The 8,505-nt window shown below is 37.3% G+C and overlaps 1 non-coding gene across 1 annotated transcript; it reads left to right on the top strand.

Annotated features, from left to right (window-relative positions):
- The first annotated feature begins 8,041 nt into the window (after positions 1–8,041).
- On the top strand, positions 8,042–8,148 carry LOC128279796 (small nucleolar RNA R71). Its single transcript, XR_008269991.1, has one exon. It is a non-coding gene; the product is annotated as a small nucleolar RNA R71 (small nucleolar RNA).
- The last annotated feature ends 357 nt before the right edge of the window (positions 8,149–8,505 follow it).

Below are 8,505 nucleotides of genomic sequence, written 5' to 3'. Positions count from 1 at the left end.
CTGAACGAAGCTCATTGTAGCCGAATGTTAGTCCACCCGGGGAGTGCGAAAATGTACAACGACCTAAGACGTCAGTTTTGGTGGTATGGTATGAAACGAGACATTTTCAATTTTGTTTCGAAGTGTTTAATATGTCAGCAAGTGAAGGCGGAACATCAAGTGCCTACGGGTTTACTCCAACCGATCATGATACCTGAATGGAAATGGGATCGAGTAACGATGGATTTTGTATCTGGGTTGCCAGTGTCGGCAAGTAAGAAAGATGCGATTTGGGTCGTTGTTGATAGATTGACTAAGTCGGCTCACTTTATCCCCGTGCACGCATGCATTTTTCAATGGATAAATTAGCTGAATTGTATGTTTCTCGGATCGTGAGATTACACGGGTACCTATTTCTATCGTGTCGGATAGAGATCCGAGATTCACCTCACGATTTTGGAAGAAATTGCAAGAAGCTTTGGGTACCAAGTTGCATTTCAAGACGCCTTTCACCCCCAAACCGATGGTCAATCCGAGCGGATAATTCAAATACTTGAGGATATGTTGAGATGTTGCATCTTCGAGTTTAGTGGTTCATGGGAACGGTATTTACCCTTGATTGAATTCGCTTACAACAATAGTTTTCAATCAAGTATTAAGATGGCACCTTACAAGGCCTTGTACGGGCGTAAATGCCGTACACCATTGTTTTGGACCGAACTCGGTGAAAGTAAAATTTTCGGAGTTGATCTGATTAAAGATGCTGAGTAGAAAGTAAAAGTAATCCGTGAAAGTCTGAAGGCAGCCACAGATAGCCAGAAGTCGTACGCGGATCTGAAACGAAAGGATATTGAGTATCAGGTGGGAGACAAAGTGTTTCTTAAAGTTTCACCTTGGAAAAAGATACTCAGATTTGGGCGTAAGGGCAAATTGAGTCCGAGGTTCATCAGGCCATATGAAGTATCCGAATGAGTCGGTCCAGTTGCATATCGATTGATTTTGCCCCCTGAACTTGAAAAGATTCACGACGTCTTTCATGTTTCGATGCTTCGACGCTATAGATCTGATCCATCGCACATAATTAGTCCATCAGAGGTCGAAATTCAAGCCGATATGAGTTATGAAGAAGAACAGATTCGTATCCTAGCACGTGAAGTGAAAGAGTTGCGAAACAAAAGGGTTCCGCTAGTGAAAGTCTTATGGCTCAAGCACAGGATGGAAGAAGCTACTTGGGAACCCGAGAACTCTATGAAAGAGCGTTACCCAAACCTATTTACCGGTAAGATTTTCGAGGACGAAAATTTCTTAAGTGGGGGAGAGTTGTGACAGCCTTAAAACGACCCTAGTCGGAATGTGGTTTCGGGACCACAAAACCGAGGCATAAAAATAATTTAATATTCATTTTGATGCCTATGATATGTGTTAATTCGTGTATGACATTTTTGATGATTTGATTTAGGGTTATAAATGTGAATTTCACTAAAAAGGACCTAGTAGTAAACTTTGAAAGTAGGATAAGGAAATGTGTGATGACTAATTGAAGTATGCATGCAAAACAATGGTTTTGCATGTCAAATACCCCTCTTTTTATAAGTGGTGGCCGGCCATGACAAGGAAGGATGGGCAAAACATGTCATAGACATGTTTTGTTGGTGCAATATGGGAGGAAACATTAAACTAAGGTGAAAAAGAAAAAAAAAAGAAAGAAGGTGTGATCCCCCCCCATTGCCGTGGGTTGAAGAAAAAGAAAAGCTTCATCCTTGCTATCCTTTAGCCGAAAAAAACCAAGTAAAAGAAGGAGAGAAAAGCTTTGGAGGAATTCGGCCATAATGGTATCTAGGTTGAGGTATGTTGAAGTTATTCCTTTAAATTCATGTATATTTTTTTTTGGTTGTTAGTTTGAATTCCATCTATCCCATGGTTGGATTTGGGGTTGTTGGAGAGTTGGGATTTGACAAAGAAGCTTAAAAAATTTTAGTTGATACCTTGATGCTATTAACGTGTTAGTTATATGGATGTGTTAAGTTGCTTGTTATGTTAGCATGAAAGTTGAAGTTGTTAAGTCATGGTGTTGGAGGAGCCGAATGTAGGACTAAGAAGAGGATGAGGGTTCGGCTAACATAGTTGAAAGGGGATGTTGCCGATTTGTAGATTTAGTTTTGGGAGTGGCTATAATGGGCATTAAGATGTAGAACTTAAGAAATGTAGTTATATGTGAATTTACATGATGTTACAAATAGATGTGAAAATATATGCTAGATTAGGAAAATTTGATTAAGTGTTCATGAGATGAAATTAGATGGTTGAAAGATGTTATAGTTGACATTGTATATATATATACATACATTCGGCCATCCAATTGAGTATGAAGGTGGTGTTAAATCTAATTGTGATGCCCATTTGGAAGTGTATATATATATATATATAGATATACATAAGTATGCCCGTTCGTGATGTTACCTTTAATTATGTGTATAATCGACTAAATGGGTAATTAGTGTGGATGGTTGCCGAATATACAAACATACATATGCATGTGTAATTGAATTATGAATGTTTAGCAAGATGGTTAAACTAGTTGATTTATTGATTAAGCTCAAGGAGTTAAAGGAGGAGAATCAAGCAAGGGAAAGACGAAGGTCATCGAGTAGCCGACTTGGAACTATTTTACCCAACACAAAGTAAGTCACTAAGCGTATATTTTGTATTGATTTAAATAGACATGATGACTATGTAACTATGCCGAAAGGAATGATAAATCTATATACATGTATGTATGTGGTGATGAAAGTATTGAATGAAAAGAAAGGAGGTGAGATGTACTGAGTTGTTGATTTCGGTACTAAGTGTGCGGGTATAAACATTTATGATCATGAAATTGGCACTAAGTGTGCGGATTTAAAATTTGTACAGCACTAAGTGTGCGAGTTTGATTATATAGCACTAAGTGTGCGAGTTGATTATATAGCACTAAGTGTGCGGACTCACTATATGTTTTTGAATCACTATTGACACTGAGTGTGCGACATTATTGAGTTGATCACGGACAGCGGATCGGGTAAGTACCTTGCGTTCATGGCTAATAGGCGCTATGTTTATATTTGGAGTTGAGTTCAGTAAGTTTTGAACCTATGTGACAATTTTAATTGAAGTCACGTACATAAGACTTATCGTGGAATAAGTGAAAGGTCATTTAGTTGTATGATTGTAACGAGAACAAAATGATGTATAAAAATGCCTCTAATATCCTATTGATTAGTATATGGAATGTGAATGTGTAACTTGGTATGAGATTGAACCGAAAGGTTTAAGGAACTATGGTATAGTTCGGTTTGGATGGAGTAATTAACCTCGTTCCATTTTGTTTCCTCTTGTAATAATTTTATTAATGGATGATAGTGCATTGCTTATGACTTACTGAGTTATATACTCATTCGGTGTTTGCTTGTCACTTATTTTAGGTTCTTGGACTCGACTTTTTGTGCATTCGGGGCCGTCATCGAAGTCATCACACCGGCTAGCAACTTTTGGTATTTTCTTCTTAGTCGGTCTAGGAGAACATTTCGGCATGTATAGGCTATTATGTTTTTTTTGAACTTGGTATGTAAAACTTTGGATAGCCATGCGAAAATGGCTTATATACGTTTTGAGCATAATGTTATAGTCATCTTGAATGTATATGTCCATTAAGAAGCATGGAAATGTTGGTAACGGTTAGCCGTGGGAATGGTCATTCATGATCACTTTTGGTATATGTATGACAAACTCTAGTTGATCCATGGAGGATCATGAAATAGGTAAAGTTGCCTTAAAATAGATCTTGACAAAGAAGCAGTGATGTAGATTTGAAAAATCACTAAAATAGTAGGAATGGAATTAGATAGTGAATAAATTATGTGAATGAACCTTGATGAATCTATTTTCATAGGAAAGCAAGAAAATGATCATGTGAACAGTATGTTAAGAGAAATTTAAGTTTTTGTGAGACAGGGCCAGAACGGTTTCTGGATCCCCTGTTCCGACTTTGGAAATTCATTGTAAATTAACCAGAGATAATTAGAAGTCATGCCATATATGCATAGATTCCTTTTTGAGTCTAGTTTCTATAGAAATAAACGGCACTAGTATTAAAGCCCTGTACAGGGAGATATCCAAGTCGTAATGCGCAAAGGTCAGGGTAGTCGAGCCCTGAAACAGGGGAGACTTTAACTAATAAACTCTACTAATTGGCCCGACCAAAAATTCTAAAAAAAAATTTTAGATGCAAATATGAGTCTAGTTTCAGGGAAAAATCACGAAACTGATTTTCGAGTTGTGGAACGCAAGATATGATTTTTAAGGTGACAAGTGATTTGACTTGCCACCGCTGCTGGAAAATTTTAAATGGACTGTGAAATTAATTAAGTTAAGTCTGTATGCACCTTGTGTTCGACTCCGGCAACGGTCTCGGGCACGGGGTGTTACATAAGGGCCAGTAAAAACCTAATTCAAGGATTTTATGTGTGGTCTTAGTTCCACTATAGTGTCCTCCAGTTGGCCCTGAGTGGCAATGTTCCAGTATTTTTGATGTTTTTGATCTTGTAACGCATCTTCTAATGACTTGATCTGCATATTTGCAAAAAAGAAAGGGGTCGTCCCAAAAGTAACTTTCACATCATTAAAGAATCGCTTCTTTTGCTAGTGTGTTAGCCCTTTTGGGATAATGTTAGCGGCTAAAAAATTTGCGATGTCTGCAAACCAAGGTACCTCGGAGTCAGTTATAGTGAAAAATTGTTCTTCAGGAAACGAATCATTTATTTCAACTTTATCTAGTTCTTTGGTATTGAAGTTCTCAAGTCTGGAAAGATGATCAGTCGCGAGATTTTCAGCTCCTTTCTTATCCTGAATTTCCAAGTCAAATTCCTACAATAGGAGAATCCATCGAATGAGTCGAGGTTTTGTATCAGTTTTAGTTAAAAGGTAGCGAAGGGTGGAATGGTCAGTGTAAACAACAACTTTAGGCAATATGAGATATGATCGAAATTTATCAAATGCAAAAACCATAGCTAGCAATTCTTTTTCCGTAGTAGTATAATTCTCTTATGCAGCTGTCAATGTTTTGCTAGCATAATAGATAGGTTGAAAATGCTTGTCTCTTCGCTGTCCCAATACTGCACCTACTACAAAATCACTCGCATCACACATTAATTCAAATGGTAAGTTCCAGTCAGGTGCAATTATGATTGGAGCATTAATTAATTTATCCTTTAAAGTATTAAATGCTTCAAAACATTCCTGATTGAAATTAAAAGGTATATCTTTTTCTAGAAATTTAGTCAAAGGCTTAGCTATTTTAGAAAAATCCTTAATAAATCTTCTATAAAACCCAGCATGTCCTAAAAAGCTTCTAATAGCCTTAACCGAACTAGGAGGTTGTAATTTTTCAATTATTTCTACTTTAGACTTGTCCACTTCAATCCCTTTACTGGAAATTTTATGCCCTAATACAATACCTTCTTGAACCATGAAGTGACATTTCTCCCAGTTAAGGACAAGGTTTGTTTTCCTCACATTTTATTAAAACTTGTTTTAAAATTTTAAGGTAGAGATGGAAAGAGTTACCGAATACTGAGAAATCATCCATAAATACTTCCATGATATCTTCCACGAGCTCATCAAAGATGGCCATCATATAGCACTGAAAAGTGGCAGGAGCATTACATAATCCAAAAGGCATTCTACAATAAGAAAACGTACCATATGGGCATGTGAATGTCATTTTTTCTTGATCTTCAAGAGCTATTGGGATCTGGAAGTAACCAGAGAGCCCGTCTAGAAAGTACTAGAACATATGCCCGGATAATATTTCCAACATTTGGTCAATGAATGGCAAGGGGAAGTGATCTTTTCTTGTGGCATCATTCAGTTTTCTATAGTCAATGCAAACTCTCCATCCTGTGACTATCCTTGTTGGGATTAATTCATTCTTCTCGTTGGTCACAACCATCATGCCTCCTTTCTTAGGGACAACCTGCACTGGACTTACCCAAGAACTGCCAGAAATAGGATAAATAATGCCAGTCGTCCTTCATGTTAGGGTTCATGTTAGGGTTCAGTCGTCTTTGAGCTTGCACACACGATTTGTATTCATCTTGCATCAAAATTTTGTGGGTGCAAAAAGAAGGGCTGATTCCTTTAATGTCAGAAATTTTCCAAGCTATGGCCTTTTTATGTTCTTTTAATACTTGGATTAATTCCTCCTTCTCCTTAGGTTGCAAGTTAGAAGTAATTATAACTGGTAATGTAGAATTATTTCCAAGGAATGCGTATTCTAAGTGGTTTGGTAATTTTTTAAGTTCCAGTTTGGGAGGCTTCTTAATAAAGGGTTTTTGCTTAAGTTCACCGTTTATCTTAATACCCTTATATTCTACTTGTCTTGACAAATGGTCATTAGGTTCCTCATCTGTCTCCTCTCCTTGAGCTGGATACGATTACGTTGTCTCCTTCTATACAATTTCCTAAAAAGAGTCTTGAGTAATATGATCAATAGAGTCAATAAAATAACATGAATCATCCTGTTCCCTAAAGAACCTCATAGCATCATAAATTTTAAATATAATCTCCTCGTCACCTACTCTAAGTACCAATTTACCGTCACCACATCGATTACAGCCCTAGCAGTGGCTAAAAATGGGCGCCCTAAAATTAAGGGTACTTCCACATCTTCATCCATGTCAAGCACAACAAAATCAACAAGAAATATGAATTTATCTACTTTTACAAGTACGTCTTTTATAATACCCCTAGGATATTTAACAGATCTATCGGCTTATTGAATACTCATCCTAATAGGTTTTGGTTCCCCAAAACCAAGTTTTTTGAACATTTTATATGACATCAAATTAATGCTAGCGCCTAAATCAGCTAGTGCTTTTTCAACATTCAGACTACCAATTAAGTAAGGGATAGTAAAACTTCCTGGATTTTTTAGTTTGGTTGGTAACTTGTTTTGCAGTATGGATGAGCACTCCTCGTTGAGTTCTATCGTAGATAAGTCCTTGAACTTCCTTTTATTTGTTAGAAGCTCCTTCAAAAGTTTTGCGTATGTAGGCATCTGCGATATGGCTTCAACATAAGGTAAGTTGATATGTAATTGCTTAAAAAGTTCAAGAAACTTACCGAACTGTACATCAATGCAATCTTTTTTCAATTTTGCTGGGTACAGAACTGGTGGTTTATATGCCTCTAGCACTGGTTTGTCACTATTTTTGGGTTTTTCTTCCCCCCTTTTCTTTTACCATGGCTTTTGTGCTAGCTTCTTTTCAGATTCTACTAACACTTTCCCACTCCTTAATGTAACTGCTTTTACATGCTCTTTTGATTTGGTGTTACTAAGTAAACTTCCTAGTGGTCTTTTTGAAATCAGTTTGGTCAGCTGGCCTATCTGAGTTTCGAGCCCTTGGATCGATGCTTGTTGATTTTTAAGTGCTGTCTTGGTGTTCTAAAAATGGGTTTCTGACACCGATATAAACTTTGAGAGCATCTCTTTAAGGTTTGACTTCTTTTCCTGTTGATAGTGTGGCTGTTAATAGCCCAAAGGTGGTCGCTGATTTCCTTGGCCTCCCCATGAGAAATTGGGGTGGTTCCTCTAACCTGCATTATAAGTGTTACTATATGGATTGTTTTGAGGTCAAGGATTATTACCCATGTAATTTAATTGCTTGTTATCCATGTTGTGGCCATAAGGTTGGTATTCCGAATGGCTTATTCCACATCCACTTGCTTCGCACTGCATTACTGGGTGAACCTCTGAAGAACTAAGAAAACCATCAAATTTTTTATTTAAGAGTTCTACCTGATTAGAGAGCATGGTGACCGAATCGGCTTATAAACACTGGCTGTTTTCGTTGGCTTTGTCCTCATGACTTGCCACTGATAGTTATTCAGTGACATTTCCTCTATGAACTCATAAGCATCTTCAGGTGTTTTATTATTGATGGTTCCGCCAGCAGCTGCGTCAACCATTTGCCGAGTTAAAGGATTCAGGCCGTTATGGAATGTTTGAACCTGAAGCCAAAGCAGTAACCCATGGTAAGGGAACCTTCTCAAAAGGTCCTTGTATCTCTCCCATGCATCGTAAAGTGTTTCTAAATCCATCTGCACAAAATAAGAGATATCATTAAGTAATTTAGCCATTTTAGCCGGCAAAAAATATTTTAGTAAAAATTTTTCGGTCATTTGTTCCCAAGTAGTAATTGACCCTTGTGGTAACGAGTTCAACCACTATTTAGCCTTGTTCCTCAATGAAAAGGGAAACGATCAAATACGTATGGCATTATCAGAAATGCCATCGATTTTAAATGTATCTCATAGTTCCAAAAAGTTTACTAAATGAGCGTTGGGATCTTCATCCTACAAACCATTCAACTGAACAAACTGTTGTATCATTTGAATTGTGTTAGGTTTCAGTTCAAAAGTATTTGCAGCTACAGCAGGTCTAACTATGCTCGATTCAGTTCCTGTTAAAGAAGGTTTAGTATAATCATA

This window comes from Gossypium arboreum, chromosome 8, assembly GCF_025698485.1.
Source record: "Gossypium arboreum isolate Shixiya-1 chromosome 8, ASM2569848v2, whole genome shotgun sequence".
NCBI lineage: Eukaryota > Viridiplantae > Streptophyta > Magnoliopsida > Malvales > Malvaceae > Gossypium > Gossypium arboreum.
Note: the sequence above shows the minus strand (reverse complement) of the source record. Positions and strands in the feature narration are given on the sequence as shown.